Consider the following 20,400-nt stretch of genomic DNA (forward strand, 5'->3'; position numbering starts at 1 on the left):
ACCACATATTCCTAGACGGGGATGATGGTTTCATGAAGCGGTCAGTGTGCCTTGCCTCAGGTATCTGGACATCCCTAGAGCTCTCAGGAGCCTCTTTTGAGGCCTTGTTTACTGGGGTAGTTAGTGAAATCTGCTTGAGACTTGCATAAGCGTAACCTCTAGAATCATCTCCTGACTGGTTTTGAAATCTCTTAGTCATAAAACCCTTTTCTTATTTAACGTAGCTCCCTTCTGGTCAAGGACTTTTCCAAATGCATCACTGATTGTGCATTCTTCTAATGTGGTAATTTTAAGAGTTGTTAAAATGGCATTGAGGTTCGTATCACGCAACCAACTATGGCCTTGGACCAGGGGTCCTAGAACCCAGGTCTGCCAGTGAAGAAGCTTGGCCTCTGAGAGCCACAGAGCACAAGGCAAGGATAGCTGGCAGCTCTGTGGTGATGTGAAGTGGAGCATTCAATTATCCACTCATATAATAAATAGTCATTGAGCACTGCACTCAGTGCTGAGGATGCAGGGATAAAAAGAGCTCAAGGGTTGGATTATTAAGTAAAGAAGCAGACATGGAAGTGGATAAATGCATGGATTAGAGCTGCAATGAAAATGTGGAGACTGCAATACTCACAGAGGAGGGCAGGCTGGCCCTGTCCGCAGGCGGGTGGGACATGTAAACACGTGCATTTGAGCTGAGCATTGAAGAAAAATCAGCTTTCTCCCCGACAGAGGAGGGGCGGGGTTTTCAAGGGGTGGTCGGCCCAGAGTTCGTCTGCACAGGGGATGGGCCTGAGAAAGTCTCTAAAGCAGCAGTTCCCAAGCTGTGATCCACAGACTCTTGGGGTCCCCAAGAAACTTACAGTGGATCTGCAAAATTAAAAAATATATATATGTTCCTAATAATACTCAGGCATTTTTTGGTCTTTATTTATTTTATTTTATTTTTGTCCTTTTTTATTGTGTTGCTGTTTGCACTGATGGCTGCAAAAGCAGTAGTGAGTAAAACTGCTGGTGCCCTAGCAGGAGTCATGGCAAGGGCCAAATGCACAGGCAGGCCTGGGATTCTTCACTGCTGTCCACGAGGGGCTTTTCCAAAAAACCAGTTTTATGTAAGAATGCCCTTGATAAATCTGAATAAATGATTAATTTTATTAGCTCCTGAACCTTGAGCATACATCTTTCCAATGTTCTCTGTGATGGAAAGGAAAATACACTTGAAGCTCCTCTACCACCTACTCACCTCCCGAGGTTATCACCAGGGAAAGCACTTGTGCAATTGCTTGAGCTGCAACTTCTGTGTTCACGGAACACTCTTTACATGTGAAAGAACAGTTGGCAACTATGGTTATTCAGACTTGGCTGTTTGGCAGACATTTTCTTGAAAAGGACCCAAGTGAGCGTGTCATTCCAAAGAAAGCAACTGATAGTATTTGTTGTTTTGATCTTTGAAGTAAAAATTAGACTTTTGAAGAACTTTTATCAGCCATTGTGAGCTTTACAGCCTCCCAATACTTAAGTTTTTCAGATAAGTTCAGTGGTGATATTAATGAATGCATTTTAAATATATATATTATATAATGATATGTGTTAACATTTGGAAGATCTCTATAACTTAGTGAACCAATATTTTCAAAATGATTAAAGCATGATGTTATAAAATCATGCATGGACATGGATAATCTAACCATTCAAAGTGGAAGATAGGCCAATGGATTTAATGTAACAGAGTAGGGAAAGTTTACCGATACAGTTTCAGATTCCATATTGCAACTAAACTTAAAACTCCCACTTGTCTAGTTTGGGTGTAGAATCAAAGAAGATATCCAAAATTATCTGAAAAGGCTATGAAAATTCTCCCCTCTTCTAAAAGACATATCTGTATGAGACTAGATTTATTTTTCCCAAATATTTCAACTGAAAAAAACTGCAATAGATTGAATGAAGAAGCAGATATGAGAATCCAGGTATCATCTATTAAGCCAGATATTAAAGATATTTGCAAATATGTAAAACAATGCCACTTTTCTAATTTTTGGGGGGCAGAAAATACAGATATTTTTCATTAATATGAACATGCAATGGGTTTATTATTGCTTTTAAATGAATTAATTTTTAAAAATTTCACTATAGAGCTAGTGAGTCATAACTCATCTAAACAAAAGCTCTTTGGAGTCCCAATAATTTTTAAGTGTGAAAGGGCTCCCAGGGCCAAAAGGCTGGAGAACCACTGCTGTAAAGATACAACTTCCATCAATAATGCACACTGTGGGATGTGTGGAAATGATAGTAGCAGACTGACTGAAATGATAAGACACTGTACTGAGAGAAAGGCATCAAGCAGGCTGCCTGCTTGCTGTGGTGTCTGCCGTATCTGGACTCACAAAGCTGTTCAGGTCCATGGCCATGGTTTTAAAGCAGCAGCAGCAGCAGCAGCATATGCAGCACCTTTGAAAAGTATCTTGCCCTTACACATTGTCCTATAATTATAACTTATCAGAAGGAGCACATACATAACACTGTACTTCATAAATATTTCTAGCTATAAGAAAGAAATCTTCTGGAAGAAAATAAGGCTCACCCAATTGTGGAGAAGAAAAGAATTTATTCTCAATCTTGCAAGAAGGGGCGCACAACCAGAAAACATGGCTGGTGCCCTGAACAAAGAAAAATGACACAATTTATACCCCTAAGCCTAGCACACAAGCCCTTCCTGTTTCTCCATAGACTGGATACTTCAGTAGTTACAGCCTATCCGAGAAGATCTAACTTTCCCACACAAAAGTTTGTGATTAACAGCTTCTCTCATCACATTCTAACCATTTTAATTTTTGCCTGCTCCCCTTTGCCAAATAAGGAATGGAATTTAGTGCTGAATTGGTATTGACCTAGCTCTTTCTTGGACTTCTTTTTGCTGCATTCAGTTCACAATAGGTTGGCTCGAAGGGAAGGCAATGCAGAAATAAAGGTAGAGACACAAGAAGGGAGACAAACCTGGGACCCGGGGACTCACAGCTTCTGGAACTGAGAGCCTCAACCCTAGTTTTCCCATCGCATTTATTGGGAAACTACCAAGCTGCTGTTTGCTATTAGAACTGCAACATCGGGAAAACGGACTTGGCCCAGTGGTTAGGGCGTCCGTCTACCTCATGGGAAGTCCGCAGTTCAAACCCTGGGCCTCCTTGACCCGTGTGGAGCTGGCCCATGCGCAGTGCTGATGCGCACAAGGAGTGCCCTGCCACACTGGGGTGTCCCTGTGTAGGGGTGTCCCACGTGCAAGGAGTGCACCCGTAAGGAGAGCCGCCCAGCGCAAAAGAAAGTGCAGCCTGCCCAGGAATGGCGCCGCCCACACTTCCCCTGCCGCTGACGACAACAGAAGCGGACAAAGAAACAAGACGCAGCAAACAGACACAGAGAACAGACAACCAGGGAAGGGGGGAATTAAATAAATAAATAAATCTTAAAAAAAAAACAAAACAAAAAAACTGCAACATCATTGGCGGTGGACTTGGCCCAGTGGTTAGGGTGTCCATCTACCACTGGCCCACGTGCAGTGCTGATGCGCGCAAGGAGTGCCATGCCACACTGGGGTGTCCCCCACGTAGGACAGCCCCACACGCAAGGAGCGTGCCCTGTAAGGAGAGTCGCCCAGCGTGAAAGAAAGCGCAGCCTGCCCAAGAATGGCGCCACACACGCGGAGAGCTGACACAACAAGATGACACAACAAAAAGAAACACAGATTCCCATGCCACTGACAACAACAGATGCGGACAAAGACGACACAGCAAATAGACACAGAGAACAGACAACTGGGGTGGGAGGGGTTAGGGGAGAGAAATAAATGAATAAATCTTAAAAAAAAAAAAACTGCAGCATCATTTACAATAACAGGGAACAACTGCAATATCTAACAACTGCTACACTTAACAGATGTAACATTTACAATAGCAAACAGGTAAGCCAGTTTCCCACAACATCTTTTTACCGCCTATAGGACTGGCTTAAGCTGGTTTTCTTTGTTCCTGCTTAATCCAGGAGTGGGAGCCTGAGGCAGCAGGCTGACAGGTTACATTAATTAATATTTTCTTCCTTTATGTGAAAACTAAACTGATTTTCATTTCTTATTTAGCCTTTCAGTAACATGGTATCAAATTGTATTTCTTTCATAACCCCCAAAATGGAAGCCTTATTTTCCAATTTGACTCTTGCTATTCATCTTATAAAAGGAACTGCTGCAGTAAACTTAGTTAAAAATAAACATGAAAATTGTTTTACTGAGACCCTGTCCCCCCTCCTTGATTCTGTGGGGTTTAATTAGACTTTGTAGAATATGTAACTTAGGAACACTACCTTATAGGGGTCAAAAAGATTCAATCTCTCACACCACCTCAGCACCCTGGTCTGCTGTGTCTCTTATTGTCTCTCCTCCGTGTCTCCTTTTGTTGTGTCATCTTGCTGCACCAGCTCTCTGCTCAGGCCAGCTTGCTGCATGGGCCAGCACTCTGCTCAGGCCAGCTCTCCACCCAAGCCAGCTCGCCACATGGGCCAGCTTGCCTTCACCAGGAGGCCCCGGGAATCAAACCCTGGACCTCCCATATGGTAGATGGGAGCCCAATCGCATGAGCCACATCTGCTTCCCCCGGCTTTATTCTTGGTGGCAGTCTTTCTCTCGGAGTTTCAGGTGGGTTTCATGGTCACACATCTCATGGCCATGTTTTTGCCAGGTCTCAGCTGCAGCTCATCTTCCCTTTCCCTAAACTAACCTTCCTCACAAGGACACATGTCAACTGGTGGTAGAGGGTCTCTCGATTTGCAGGAAAGACAATTTTTTAGTTCATTCCTACATCACACTGCCTAGACCAAGTTGGGACCTGTTGCTATAGGCAACAGATGCCGTGGGGGTCCCTGGGTCAGAAGATTGGCATTCACCCCACATCTGTGTATTGTTAGGTGGATCATGAAAGCTTTGCTTCAGGAATCCTCACCAGGACAGGATGCACAGTGAGGTGGAGGAATCTTTGAGCTATGTAAGACAGAGACAGAGAGAATTACCTTTAATCCAAGCATGTGTGAAGTCTTCGCGGGTTTGGAGAGGAAGAATAAATCTGAAATACAGAAAATACAGGAATTAGTGACAGTTTGGAAACGGAGACAAAGATGACCTCTAAGACTTCTAGACACCTGGAAGGGGATCCACCAGCACATTTGAAGACGGTGGTGGGAAAACTGCCAAGCTGTTTTTTTGATTGCACCTCATTTAACTGTTTATAATTCTTAGTAAACCCTAAAAAAACAAACCAAAAAAACACTTTTTTTCTCTTTAGCTCCATAAAAATATATTGTTTACCTGCATTCTCCTTGTTTGCTTTTCTCCTAAATTACTTTTTTAAAAGATTTATTTATTTATTTATCCCCCTTGCTGTTTGCTCTTCTTTTTTTAGGAGGCATCGGGAACCAAACCCAGGACCTCCCAGGTGGAGGGAGGTTTCTAATTGCTTGAGCCCCCTCCGCTCCCCTAAATTACTTTTCATTCTTTGATCTGAGGTAAGGGTTACCTCATTAAGAAAGCCCATAGGACACTTACAGAGCAATAGGATGAAGAACTAAGATAAATACTCAGTTAATTTAAAGGAGACTACATCGCATGAATGTCTCATCCAGGCTTCTGAGGAAGGCAATGGGGTGGCTCTTTTGAGTGGTTGCCTTAATTTTGCATTCACTTAATTCCTCAATTCTGTTAACTGCTTTAAGCAAAAACAAGCAAACAAAAGGCTTTATTGTAACAAAGATACCACACCAATGTTAATTGTTAACAATAGAGGGAAATAAGAGAATGCTCTATTTTTTACATGACTTTTATGTAAACCTACAAGTTCTCTGATTTTAAAAAATCTTAAAATACTGCTTCTTATAAATATTATAAATTAGAGATGGTTGCTTAATAAAAGTAAAAGCTCTGCCCCCACAATCCTACTCAAAGAAAGAATTACTATGAAAGAAAACCTTTATTTATAACTCACACTACCAAAGTAGTATCATACAATAAAGTCAACTAATAAAAAGGTGCTCTAACACAATAATACTAATACTTTGCTGCAAATTGCATTTTTCATTCTAATGTTGTCAGCATGCAGTTTAAGATAATTGATTTGAATTTTGTAACTTTTATAAGTTTTATTTGAGATACAAATCAAGGCTGTGAAATTCCAGAGGACTATTGCAGATGTGGAAGGCTGTGTGATAAAGTTTTAAAATCTGTGAAAGCAACCTGTTGTCATGCCCATTGAAACATATAATTCCTGGGTTAATTTCCATGCCCTTCTCTCAGTACCAGATTCAATCTAGATTTCAGTAATGGCTTCATGCTAATGTAGTGTCTTGGTAAACACATGGTATTTACCTTGTCACATACACTGAGGTAAGAAGCTTGGTCTAGAATTGCACTAATACAGTAGGCGCCAGCCATATGTGGCTAACCAAATTTAAATTAATTAAAATTTAGTAATATTTAAAAGTCAGGTCCTCTGTCTCACCAGCCACATTTCAAGTGCTGAACAGCCACATGTGGCTATTGGATACTATACTGGAAAATGAAGCTATAGAATATTTCCACTGCCACAGAAGTTTCTATTAAACAGAAATTATCCAGAACGTAATTTGTAGTTCACTCTCACTTTTTAAACAGATGGCTGCATAAAAATAATACCTGACTTTTAAAGAATATTAGAGACTTGAAAAATTAATTACAAAAAATAAATGATTGCATGAGTATGATGTTCTTGGGAAACGTGCATAGCTGTTATAAGTGTTCTAGGAGCATGTTATATACAACCCAAATGTTTAAATGAATGGATAGAGGGAGCAGATGTAGCTCAGTGGTTGAGTGCCTGCCTCCCACATTCGAGGTCCCGGTTCAATTCTGGAACCTCCTTAAAAAAAAAAAAGGATAGAAAAAAGATAGAATGATACAGCAAATATGATAAAATGTTAAAAATGGTGGGCCTAGTATCTGGGGGCTAGGGGTATGTTGGAGTTCTCAGTATGAAGTTTGTGTTTTTTGTAACTGTCTTATAAGTTTGAAAGTATTTCAAAATAAAAAGTGTTTTTTTTTTTTAATGAATGGTTTTTGTTTAGGGATTCTTTTTTTTTAAAGATTTATTTATTTATTTAATTTCCCCCCCCTCCCCTGGTTGTCTCTTCTTGGTGTCCATTTGCTGCGTGTTGTTTCTTTGTCCGCTTCTGTTGTCGTCAGCGGCAGGGGAAGTGTGGGCGGCGCCATTCCTGGGCAGGCTGCTCTTTCTTTTCACGCTGGGCGGCTTTCTTCACGGGCGCACTCCTTGCGCGTGGGGCTCCCCCACGCGGGGGACACCCTTGCGTGGCGCGGCACTCCTTGCGCGCATCAGCGCTGCACATGGCCAGCTCCACACGGGTCAAAGAGGCCCGGGGTTTGAACCGTGGACCTCCCATGTGGTAGACGGGCGCCCTAACCACTGGGCCAAAGTCCGTTTCCCTGTTTAGGGATTCTGTTTACAATTCATGTTTATAAAGTAATATGTATACAGCAAAGGCACTTATTTTGCAGAGTAGCTTTCTTCCAAGTTGTTTATTTTACTCTGCCAATATACATTTATTCATTCAGAAAATATTTATTGAGTGCCTGCTGTGTGTCAGGCATAGTTCTGGGCTCTGAAACAAAACAAATAAAAATTCCTGGTCTCATGGAGCTTACATTATCCAATGGGTAAGAAGAAGAAGCAAATATTATTTCTATTTCAGGGCCAGATACAAAGATACTGTGTGCCAAAGCAGGGAACAAAATGAGACTATTCCAATTTTTTTTTTTTAATTTATTTATTTCTCTCCCCTTCCCTTCCCCCACACCCCGGTTATCTGTTCTCTGTGTCTATTTGCTGCGTCTTCTTTGTCCACTTCTGTTGTTGTGAGCAGCACGGGAATCTGTGTTTCTTTTTGTTGCATCATCTTGTTGTGTCACCTCTCCGTGTGTGCAGCACCATTCCTGGGCAGGCTGCACTTTTTTTCACGCTGGGTGGTTCTCCTTACGGGAGACGGACGCCCTAACCACTGGGCCAAGTCCGCCGCCTATTCCAATTTTTAGGTTATTGCTCATTAAGAAGTCATAGAAAGAGGTGAGTATTAAGAATGTAATTTCCAGTTTTAAAAGACATTCTCTTATCCTGACACCCAAAGCCAGATAAACACAGCACACACACACACACACAAATTACAGACCAATATCCCTTATGACTATAGCTACAAAAATCCTCAAGAAAATATTGGCAAACCAAACCCAACAACACATTAAAGAATTATACACTGATCAAGTGGAATTTATCCTAGGTATACTAGAGAGGTTCGACATAAGAAAATCACCCAAAATGATATACCAAATTAATAGAAAGACGGAAAAAAACACATGATCATTTCAATTGATGCAGAAAAGGCATTTGGCAAAATCCAATAACCTTTCATGATAAAAATGCTTAGAAAAATAGGAATAGAAGGGGTTTTTTTCAATATGATAAATGGCATTTATGAAAAGCCCAAAGCAAATATCATACTCAATGGTGAGAGACTGCAAGCTTTCTCCCCAAGGTCAGGAACCATACAAGGATGCCCACTTTCACCACTGTTATTCAACATTGTACTGGAAGTTTTAGCAGAAGGAAAAAAGAAAAAAGTAGAAGTATCCAAATTGGAAAGGAAGAAGTAAAATTATCACTATCCACAGATCACTTGATCCTATATAGGAAAAATTCCAAAGAAGTCACAAGGAAACTACTAGAATTAATAAACAAATTCAGCAAACTTAAATGACGCAAGATAAACAAAAGTCAGTTGGGTTTCTATACACCAGTAATGAACAATCTGAAAAGGAAAACAATTTCATTTACAATAGCATTTAAAAGAATAAGGGAAACGGACTTTGGCCCAGTGGTTAGGGCGTCCGTCTACCATATGGGAGGTCCGCGGTTCAAACCCCGGGCCTCCTTGACCCGTGTGGAGCTGGCCCATGCGCAGCGCTGATGCGCGCAAGGAGTGCCGTGCCACGCAAGGGTGTCCCCCGCGTGGGGGAGCCCCACGCGCAAGGAGTGCGCCCGTGAGGAAAGCCGCCCTGCGTGAAAAGAAAGAGCAGCCTGCCCAGGAATGGCGCCGCCCACACTTCCCGTGCCGCTGACGACAACAGAAGCGGACAAAGAAACAAGACGCAGCAAATAGACACCAAGAACAGACAACCAGGGGAGGGGGGGAAATTAAATAAATAAATAAATCTTAAAAAAAAAATAAAAAATAAAAAAAGAATAAAATACTTAGGGATAAATTTAACCAAGTAGGTAAAAGACTTGTATGCTAAAAACTACAAAATGTTACTGAAAGAAATTAAAGACCAAAATAAATGGAAAGACACCCTGCATACATGGATTGAAAAACTTAATATTGTAAAGGTGTGAATATTGCCTAAGTTGAACTACAGAACAAATCCTATCTCTACCAAAATTCCAGCAGACTTTTTCATAAAAATAGAAAAACTGATCCCAAATTCATAAGGGATTGCTATTTAGGGCCCCAAATAGCCAAAACAATCTTGAAAAAGATCAGAGTTGGATTACTCCCACTTCCTAATTTCAAAATTTACTACAGAGCTACAGTAGTTAAAACTATGTCGTACTTGCATAAAGACAGCTCTATCGGGGAAACGGACTTTGGCCCAGTGGTTAGGGCGTCCGTCTACCATATGGGAGGTCCGCGGTTCAAACCCCGGGCCTCCTTGACCCGTGTGGAGCTGGCCATGCGCAGTGCTGATGCGCGCAAGGAGTGCCTTGCCATGCAAGGGAGTCCCCCTCGTGGGGGAGCCCCGCGCGCAAGGAGTGCGCCCGTGAGGAGAGCCGCCCAGCGTGAAAAGAAAGAGCAGCCTGCCCAGGAATGGCGCCGCCCACACTTCCCCTGCCGCTGACGACAACAGAAGCGGACAAAGAAACAAGACGCAGCAAATGGACACCAAGAACAGACAACCGGGGGGGGGGGGGAATTAAATAAATAAATAAATCTTTAAAAAAAAAAAAAAAAAAAAAAGACAGCTCTATGGACTGATGGAATAGAATTGAGAGTCCAGAGATTAATCACACATCTATGGTCAGTTGATTTTCAACAAGGGAGCCAAGTCCATTCAGTGGGGAAAACAATAGTCTCTTGAACAAATAATGCTGGGACAACTGGAAATCCACAGGCAAAAGAATAAATGTGGAACCTTATTTCTCGCCATATATAAAAATCAGTTCAAAATGGATTAACAACCTCAATTAAGAGCTAATAATATAAAACTCAAACAAGAAAACATAGGGAAATATCTTCAGGACCTTGCAATGGATTTTTAGATTTTACACCAGAAGCAGAAACTAAAGGAAAAAATAGATAAAATGGACTTCATCAAAATTAAAAACTTTTGTCCCTCAAAGAGCATTAACAAAAAAGTGAAAAGACAGCCTATGGAATAAGAGAAAACATTTGGAAACCATATATCTGATAAGGATTTAGTGTCCAGCTTTTGTTGATCTGAGAATGTCTTGATCTCTCCCTCATTTTTGAAAAAGAGTCTTACCAGATATAAAATTCTTGGTTGACAGTTGTTTTCCTTCAGTATTTTAAGTATTTCAACCCACTGCCTTTTTGCCTCCATGGTTTCTGATGAGAAATCAGCACTCAATCTTAATGGGGCTCCGTTGTATGTAACACACTGCTTTTCTCTTGAAGCTTTCTCAACATTTTCCTTGTGCTTTGCGTTTGATGGTGTAATCAGTATATGATGGAGTGTTATTTTTCTTCATGTTTATCTGGTTTGATGTTCTCTAAGCTCATTGGATAGGCATATTCATGTCTTTTGCTAAGTCAGGGAAGTTCTCTGTCATTATTTCTTTGAATATTCCTTTCTGGCCCTTTCTCTCTTTCTTCTCCTTCAGTGACTCCCATAATGCATGCAGTGGTGTGTTTGATGGTGTCCCATGATTGTCTTAGGCTATTTTTGCATTTTATAATTATTCTTTTCTTTCTGTTCCTCACCTTGACTCATTTCAAGTGTCTTGTATTCAAGTTCACTTACTCTTGCCAGTTCCAGTTTGCTCTTGAAACCCTCCTGGGCATTTTTAATTTCAGTTATTATGATTTTCAATTCCAATCATTCAGTTTGGTTCCTTTTAAAATTTTTTATCTCTTTACTTAGACTCTCGTATTGTTCATTTATTGTTTTCCTGATATCCTGCAATTCTTTCTCTGTACTTCTTCAGCATTTTTAAGATGATTTTTTAAAAGTCTTTTATATGTCCACATTCTTGTCTTCTTCATTGGTGTTTTTTATATTTTTATCCTCTTCCTTTGGTTGGGCCATCATTTCCTCTTCCTTTGTTTCTTATACCCTTTTGTTGCACACAGTACATATTAATATTTTAAAATGTAACTGTGGGTTTACTCCCTTGGATGCCTGTTTCTTGATTTTGTAACCACCTGTTGATAAGACAGATTTTCTTGAGCTTCAGCTCTCCTATTGGGAAGGTGTGTTCAAGGTGAACACACTGTGCAGGGTTTTTCCTTTCTTCCTGACCTGTCTTGTCCTGGGCTTTTGCTTGTTAGTTGCTTTGAAGTTTACAGGACCTTTGGTTGCCTCCTCTGTTTCCCAGGGGGCAAAGTCCCTCTCCCAGGTATCTGAAACAGGCAGAAGTTTGCCCCAGACTGTCTGCCTCTATTGTTTTTATACTCCTTTCATGGTCTCATACTGCTTTTGCTTGTATGGAAAATTCTGGGAGGAGGGTTATCCCAGGAGGACTTTCCCAATTCAGCCTTTCCCAGACAAAACAGGGCCAAGGACCCACAAAGGGGACACAGACTGTTTCCAAAGTGCCCTGAAGAGGGGGTCAGGAAGAACATAAAAAACTTCTCTGATGGCGCCTCAAAGCTGAGCTGTTCTGGCCTGCTCAGCAAATGCAGCCCTTCAGCTAACTTCCCCCCACCCAACACCCTGAGGAAGCCTGTTTTTTCACACCTCCATGGGCTCCTCCCTGCCCAGGGAGGGTTGAAACAATGGCTGCTGCCAACTTTGTTGAAACAATAGCTGCCTGCAAGCCAGGACCCAGCTATCTGAATTCACTAATCAAAAGCCAGAGCAGTGATCAGTTATGCACACCTGAGTTGTTGGGGAAGAGGATTTTTGTGTCCTGTTCTGTCACCAGCCACTGGTCAGAGACTGCACCTCATGGTAGCCTGCTGTGAGAGTGAGGGACAGGTAGTGGTAGCTACTACATGGAGAGAGTAATTTACAGATATTTACCCTAATTTATCAGTCTCTTTCTTCCACTCTTCCCTGGATACCATAAAATGTTCTGTACTCTGGAGTATCAATATAGTTGTTTCAGGCAGTTACTACCTATTTAATAGTAGTTTTGGTGGAAGGACTGAGTCCTGGTTCCCTACCCCACCATCTTCCATGAGAGTTCTCTTGTCAATTGATTTTTGACAAAAGTACCAAGATAAAAATGGTTCTGAGACAATTAGATATCCATAAGCAAAACAGTGAAATTGAACTCTTACCTCACATCATATACAAAAATTAACTCAAAATGGATCAATGTCCTAAATGTAAGAGCTAAAACCATATAACTCTTAGGGAAAAACACAGGCATAGGATTTTATTGACCTTGATTTAGTCAGTCATTTCTTAAATATGACATCAAAAGTACATGCAGGGAGTATATGTGGCTTAGGCAGTTGGATGCCCACCTCCCACATGCGAGGTCCCAGGTTCAGTTCCCGGTGCCTCTTAAAGAAGACAAGCAAGACAGCAAGCTGATGTGAAGGGCTGGCATAGTGTGCTGACACAACAAGATGATACAACGAGATGTTGTAATGAGATAATGCAATGAGGAGACACAATGAGAGACACAACAAGCAGGGAGTGGATGTGGCTCAAGCAATTGGGCACCTCCCTCCCACATGGGGGATCCTGGGTTTGGTTCCTGGTGCCTCCTAAAAAAGAAAAAGAAGATGAATAGAAACAAAGAGCACACAACAAACAGAAACAGAGAGCAGATAGCAAGTGCAAACAACGAGGCAGGGAGGAATAAATAAATCTTTTTTTTTTAAAGAACATGCAACAAAAGAAAAATAGATAAATTAGACTTCATCAAATTTGCACTTCAAAGGACAATATAAAAAGACAACCTTGGAGAATATTTGATTATCTATATTCTAATATATCTATTATTCTAATGGGAGAATATTTGAAAATCATATATCTGTAAGCAACTTGCATCCAGAATATATCAAGATATTTTATACCTCAACAATAAAAAGACAAATAGCCCAATTTAAAAATTGCAAAGGATTTGAATAGACATTATTCTAAGCAGATATAAAAATGACCAATTTGTTGAGCATGAAAAGATTCTCAAAATCATTAGTCATTAGAGAAATACAAATCAAAGCCAAAATGAAATACCACTTCACACCCACTATCATCAAAAAGGCTAAAGGGGAGGTGGATGACAACTGTTGGTGGGCATGTGGGGAGGTTGGAACCCTCCTGCATTGCTTGTGGGAATGTAAAATGGTGCAGCTACTGTGGAAAACACTTGCAGTTTCTCAAAATGCTGAACACCGCTACCACTCCTAGGTACATACCTAAGAGAACTGAATACAGGGTCACACTAACACTTAAATGTTCAAGGCAACGTCACTCATGATGGCCAAAATGTGGGAAAAAATCCAAACATTCATTAGCTTATGAATGGAAAAATTGAATGTGGCATACCCCTATAATGGATTATTATTCAGTCATAAAACGGAATGAAGTGTTGATACACGCTACAATGTGGATGAACCTTGAAAACAATATGCTGAGTGAAATAAGCCAGACACAACAGGTCACATATTGCATCTTTCCACTTATATGAAATATCTAGAATAAGCAAATTCATAGAGATAGAAAGTAGCCAGAGGTTAGCAGGGACTAGAGGGAAGGAGGAATGGAGAATTATTGCTTAATGGGGTGTTCTGTTTGGGGTCATAAAAAAGGTTTTGGTAACAGGTGGTAGTGATAGTAGCACAACATTGAGAATGTAATTAATATCACTGATTTGTACACTTAAAATGGTTAAAACAGCAAATTTTATGTTATGTATGTTATGATAAAAATTTTTTTTAAAAGAATGGAGTACTAATACTTGCTATAATATGGATGAACCTTGAAAAATATTGTGCTAAGTGAAAAAAGCCAGATATGAAAGGACACATAAGATTCCATTTAGATGAAATGTTCAGAACAGGCAAATCCATAGAAATGGAAAGTAGATTAGTAGTCGCCAGGGGCTTAGAGAAGGGAGGAATGGAGCGTGATTTCTGATGTACACTGGGTTTCATTTTGGGATGATGAATATGTTCTAGCCTGAGGTAGTGGTGATGGTTACACAACTTCTTTGTGCATATAGTAAAATCCACTGAATTGTACACCTTTAAAGGGTGTATATTATCTTATGTGAATTTATATCTCAATTTAAAAAATACTGCTGGTGCTATTATTCAATGCCTGGTAAACTTGATACATTTTTTTGCATGCAAGTTCCAATAATATTCAGCAGGAAATAAATAAAAGCATCCTTTGGGTCCCCCATTTTCATTTCATTTCCATCTGGAGGAAACTGGGCTAAGTATATGAGGGCTCCCTCTGTTATTTTTTTACAACTGCATTGAATGTACAATTATCTCAATAAAAATTTAAATTGAGAAAAAGAAGGGGGGGGGGATTATGCAGCTCTGCAGAATGACCCATAGACCAAACTAGGGGGCCCCTGTGCTGCGCTCTCTGCTTCAGAGGTCCCCACTCCGGTCCCCATTCAGCCTGGCCCTTCCTCACAGGGCAAGGAACCCACAGGTCAAGGGATCTTGCCCGTCAATTTCCCAGTTCTCCCCTTCCAAACCATGCTCTGGGGCCCAGGGCTTTGTGGAATTCCTGCCAAAATGGCCTCCAGCCCACTTCCAGGGCCAGTGTGGGCCTATTCTCCCAAGTAGATCCTTCCATACTGCCAATGTGTACCCCAAGGAGAGGTCAAGGGAGTGTGCTCTTTGTGGGGCATACGAACAGAGTTTGGACCTGGTGTCTGGGGAGTCTACACATATCCGAAAGGCCCTTCATGGACTAAGACGATGAGAGGAACAGAAGGAGGCCGTGGGCAGGGTCAGGGGATTAAAACTGGAGCCTGCTTACCATGCAATTATGAAGTTACATTTGCCAAAGTAAGATAGTATTTTATTTAACAGTTTTTCGCTCAACTTAAAACTATTAAATATTTAGACATATGGTAGGTGGGGTTACTGATAAGTTTATAACCACTAGAGATAGCACGAAGGTTCTAGAGCCTAAGTAGAACATAGAACAGCCCTGAAAATAGACTATTCCTCCTTTGGAAAGCCTTCTAAGATTATGGCAGCCAAACAATTTTATTGAATTTATTTGAATTAAATTTACATCCAGAAAATTTGACCCTTTGTCTAAAGAGAAAGAAAAGCTAGTGTTTTGCTAGCCAAACTGAAAATGGGGGAGGAGGTGATTTAAAATAGCTTCAAACAAGTACGTCATAGTTACTTCCTGGTTAGAGCATACAGAGCACTGTGTTCTGAATTGTTTGCAGCGTACTGGAGCGTCCTTCCTCAAGATGCTTAATTTATGTTTGTAGAACAAGTTCATCCACCAGAATAATAAAAACCATTGCTTCTAAGACAGGTCTGCCAAGTAAGGCTGCACAGGTTGTCTCCATTTACATATTTATTTCAAGTTCTTGAAGAGGTCCTTAGATTGTTGTCTCAGCATGTTTTTGTAATATTTAGGCTTAATTTTAACAGCTCTGCTCTTTTATCAAATTTTCAAGCCCTATACATCTGACCTATGGGGCCTGAATGGAAAGATACGTGACCCTGAATCTGTGTCATCCTGATATATTTTTATTTACACCTACTACAAGTGACAAGACGTATAGACCAAAGAAATAAAACTGAGTCTAGAAGTAAACCATATATCTATTGTCAGTTGATTTCTGACAAGAGTGCCAAGACAATAAAATGGGGAAAGAACAGTCTCCTCAACGAATAGTGCGGGGATGACTAGATATTCACATGCAGAAGAATGAAGTCGACCCCTCCCTTATACTATACACAAAATAGATCAAAACTGAAATATAAGAGCGAAAAGCATAAAATTCTTAGAAGAAAAAATAGGGGTAGGTCTTCATGTCCTTGGATTTGGCAATTGATTCTTAGACATGACACCAAAGGTATGAACAACAAAAGAAAAAGATATAAGGAAGCAGATGTGGCTCAAGCAATTGGGCTCCCGTCTACCACATAGGAAGTCCAAGGTTTGATGCCCAGGGCCTCCTGGTGAAGGTAAGCTGGCCTGTGTGGTGAGCTGGCCCATGCAGAGTGCTGGCCCATGCAGAGTGCTGCCCCGTGCAGGAGTGCTGCCCCACACAGGAGTGCTGGCCCATGTGGAGAGCTGGTGCAGCATGATGATGCAACAAAAATAGACACAGAGGAGATAATAAGAGACACAGCAGACCAGAGAGCTGAGGTGGTGTAAGAGAAAGATCCCTCTCTCCCGCTCTGGAAGGTCCCAGAATCGGTTCCCAGAGCTGCCTAATGAGAATTCAAGCAGACTCAGAAGAACACACAGTGAATGGACACAGAGAGAAGACAAGGGAGGGAGGAGCAGGAAATAAATAAATAAATCTTTAAAAAGAAAAAGAAAAAAAAAGATACATGGGACTTCACCAAAATTAAAAACTTTTGTGCACCAAAGGACACTATGTCAGGGGAAGCGGATGTGGCTCAACCAGTTGGACACCCACCTACTACATGGGAGATCCTGGGTTTAGGCCCTGGTACTCCCTAAAGAAGACGAGCAGACGCCGTACCCACTGCAACAAGCAGACACTTAAATGAGCAGATACCACAAGCCAGCATATGCTGCAGCCCGCAGGGAGCATAGGTGGCTCAGTCTGTTGGGCACTTGCCTCCCATGTGGGAAGTCCCAGGTTCAGTTCCTGGTGCCTCCTGCAGAAGGTGGAGCAAACAATGAGCAGACAGAGACGAGAACCATCTGGGGGAGGGAGGGAGGAATAAAGTAAATAAATAAATCTTTAAACAAAAAAGACACTGTCAAGAAAGTGAAAGACAAGCTACAGAATGGGAGAAAATAGCTGCAAATTATATATCTGATAAGGGTCTAGTATCCAGAATACATAAAAACTCACATCAACAACAAAGGACTTAAACTGACATTCCTCCTGATGAGATATTCAAAGGGCTAACCAGCACATGAAAAGATGCTCAGCATTATTAGTTGTTAGGGGAATATAAATCAACACTACAATGAGATACCACTTGACACCCACCAGAATAACTATAATATAGATAAAGAACAATAACAGGTGTTGGAGAGGATGTGGAGAAATTGGAACTCTCATACATTGCTGGTGGGAATGTAACATGGTGCAGTGCTGTGGAAGACTCACAGTTCCTCAAAAAAGTTGAGAATAGAATTACCATATGGCCTGGCAATTCCACTTTTAGGTATATACCCAAATGAAATAAACACAGGGACTTGGACTGATACTTGTACACAAATAGTCATAGCAGCACTATTCACAACAACCAAAGGTGAGGCAACCCAAATGTCTACCAAACGACGAATGGCTAAATAAAATGTGGTGCTTCCATACAATGGAATATTATTCCGTTCTAATGCTCATTCAACAACATGGATGACTTTTAAAAATATATGCTAAGTGAAAGAAGTCAGACACAAAAAGGTCACATATTGTATGGTTCCACTTATAAGGAATACCCAGAATAGGTAAATTTATGGAGCGAGAAAGCAGATTGGTGGCTGCCAAGGGCAGGGAGGAACAGAAAATGGGGAGTGACTGCTTAGTGGGTAAAGAGTTTCATTCTGAGGTGATAAAAATGTTTTGGAACTAGATAAAAGTGATGGCTGTACAACACTGTAATACATTATATGCCACTGAACTGTACGCTTTAAAATGGTTAATTTTTTTAAAAGATTTATTATTTATTTATTTATTTCCCCTTCCCCTGTCCCCGTTGTCTCCTCTCTGTGTGTTCCCTGTGTCTGCTTGCATTCTTGTCAGCGGCACCAAGAATTTGTGTCTCTTTTTTGTTGCATCATCTTGTTGCATCAGCTCTCCATGTATGCAGCACCACTCCTGGGCAGGCTGTGGTTTCTTCATGCAGGGCAGCTCTCCTTCGGGGGCGTGCTCCTTGCACATGGGGCTCCCCTACGCGGGGGACACCCCTGTGTAGCATGGCACTCCTTGCGCACATCCAGCTCACCACCTGGGTCAGGAGGCCCTGGGTTTGAAGCCTGGGCCCTCCACATGGCAGGAAGATGCTCTATCAGTTTGAGCCAAATCCACTTCCCATAAAATAGTCAATTTTACGTTGTATGAACTTTACTTCAATTGATAAAAAAGAAAATAATGACAACGACCAGGCCCTTGTCCCTCTCCCAGATACCGTGCTTGTCCCAGGACCACCTCCTTGGGAACGAGCTGGTCTTCACAAACCCTGGGGGAGTCCTTCAGGTGCGGAGGCATTGGTAGAGGGCCGGAAGCACAGCGTTGTCCTGCCCTTTAGAGGCCTTTGGAAAGAGTCACATCCCAGGGCCAGTTCCTGACATCCCTTCTCCCCGTCTTCCCACCTCCCCCCAGCCCTCTGCTAAGCCGGTCTTGGACGTCCTATCCAGGAGCCTCTTGTCTCTCCTGGGGCCCAGGGAAATGAAAACGAAGTTGTGGTGCCTCCCCGTTGAAAGACGATTCAGAGTGTCAAGAGGGCGACAGGAGAACATTTAAACAAGCCCACTGTGCTCCTGAGTTTCCTCACCCAGCCCGCACCCGCTACTCCATCTCACCGTCTGAGGCCCCCTCCGCGTCCTCGCAGCCGCTCACGAAGCCGGAAGGGCTCCTGCCCTCCCAGCGTCCTCGCTCCAGGCGGCTGCCCGGGCCCTCGTGGGCCCCGCAGGATTGGCAAAGCTCGAATGACAGGAGAGTGGCCCCCCCAAAATATGCGAGCTCCTAATCCCCAGGACCTCAGAATGTGGCTTTATCAAGAAATAAGGTCGTTTTAGGTGGAATTAGGCAAGTGAAAGGGCGCTCACGCTGGAGCGGGGTGGGCCCTTACTCCAACATGGCTGCCGCCCATGTCCCAGGAAGCCGACACCGACAGGGAGAGGAAGGCACCGGGTGCTGACAAGCCGCCGCCGGGAGCCAGCGATGGTACCGATGCTTCCCTCCAGAGCTCCAAGGAAGCGGGGCCCACTGACGCCTTGAGTCCAGACCTCCTGCCTTCAGATCTGTGAGGCAAGAAATTCTGCTGTTTTCAGACCCCCAGTTTGTGGTCCTTTTTTAGGGCAGCCCGAGGAAACTAAGACAGTCCGCGAGTGACACGGCCGGGAGCCTGCACGCAGGCCGCAGGCCCCACACCAACGCGGCACTCCTGAGATCCTGCACTGAACCCTGGTTAACCAGAACCAGTACCCTGTGTTCACAGAGGAGAAAACCGAGACTCAGGGAGGTCAGGTGACTCCAGCAAAGTCAAACAGCTGGATAAGAGTTTCAAGTAGAAATGTAACTTAGGAAAATAAGACATTTACCTGCTTTACTTTTTGTAATCCTGCTTCATATATAGTTACATGCTAGGACTTCGTTAAGATCAGGACTTTGTTTTAAAATAGCTTTGCTGGCTAAGTTTCAGTTTCATTTCATTTTCTTTCTATCACTTAAGTTTCAGTTCTGTTTTTCAGGAGATTCGCTTTCCCTTTTTAGTGGTATAATCTGATCCTGTTAGTTATAATTGGTCCTTTGTGCCCTTTAACCTAATTTTTGGGAAATCTAGTTTGAAGTTTTTGATCTGATAGCAGGAACTGTGTTCATATTGAAAAACTTTTTTGTTGTTGTTTGGCTTGTTATAATTTTAAATGGGAATGGCCTAAGATACAGGAGTTATTCTAATACTATCCTAAAGCTGCCCAGTAGGGGCCTCAGGACCTATGTGTCCCTGACTTGACTTCCCATCTGCACACTCGTTGATGTGGAAAGGCTACCCAGCATCTCTGACACCCAGATCAACCTAACTCAAACAAATATACACACAATATTTATCTGCCGTTGCCTGGACAAAGACCTGAGTCAGAACTTTCTGAACTAACTGGTATTCTGGTCCTAAAGTGGAGGAAAAGGCTCTGTGAGGCTGGTTTCTCCCTCTCCCTCTCCTTCACAAAATATTCTCTCAGCTCTGTAGAAATCCAAACTGCCCAAGGACTCAGGAGACAACAGG

At 42.1% G+C, this 20,400-nt stretch overlaps 1 long non-coding RNA gene across 1 annotated transcript; it reads right to left on the bottom strand.

The window, feature by feature from the left end:
• Nucleotides 1-753: 753 nt before the first annotated feature.
• LOC111766263 (uncharacterized) lies at nt 754-19,782 on the bottom strand. Its single transcript, XR_009180979.2, has 3 exons — nt 19,718-19,782; nt 5,044-5,096; nt 754-861 (listed from the first exon to the last, which is right to left on the bottom strand). It is a non-coding gene; the product is annotated as an uncharacterized lncRNA (long non-coding RNA).
• Nucleotides 19,783-20,400: the final 618 nt, after the last annotated feature.

This window comes from Dasypus novemcinctus, chromosome 16 (genome assembly GCF_030445035.2).
Source record: "Dasypus novemcinctus isolate mDasNov1 chromosome 16, mDasNov1.1.hap2, whole genome shotgun sequence".
Taxonomy (NCBI): Eukaryota; Metazoa; Chordata; class Mammalia; order Cingulata; family Dasypodidae; genus Dasypus; species Dasypus novemcinctus.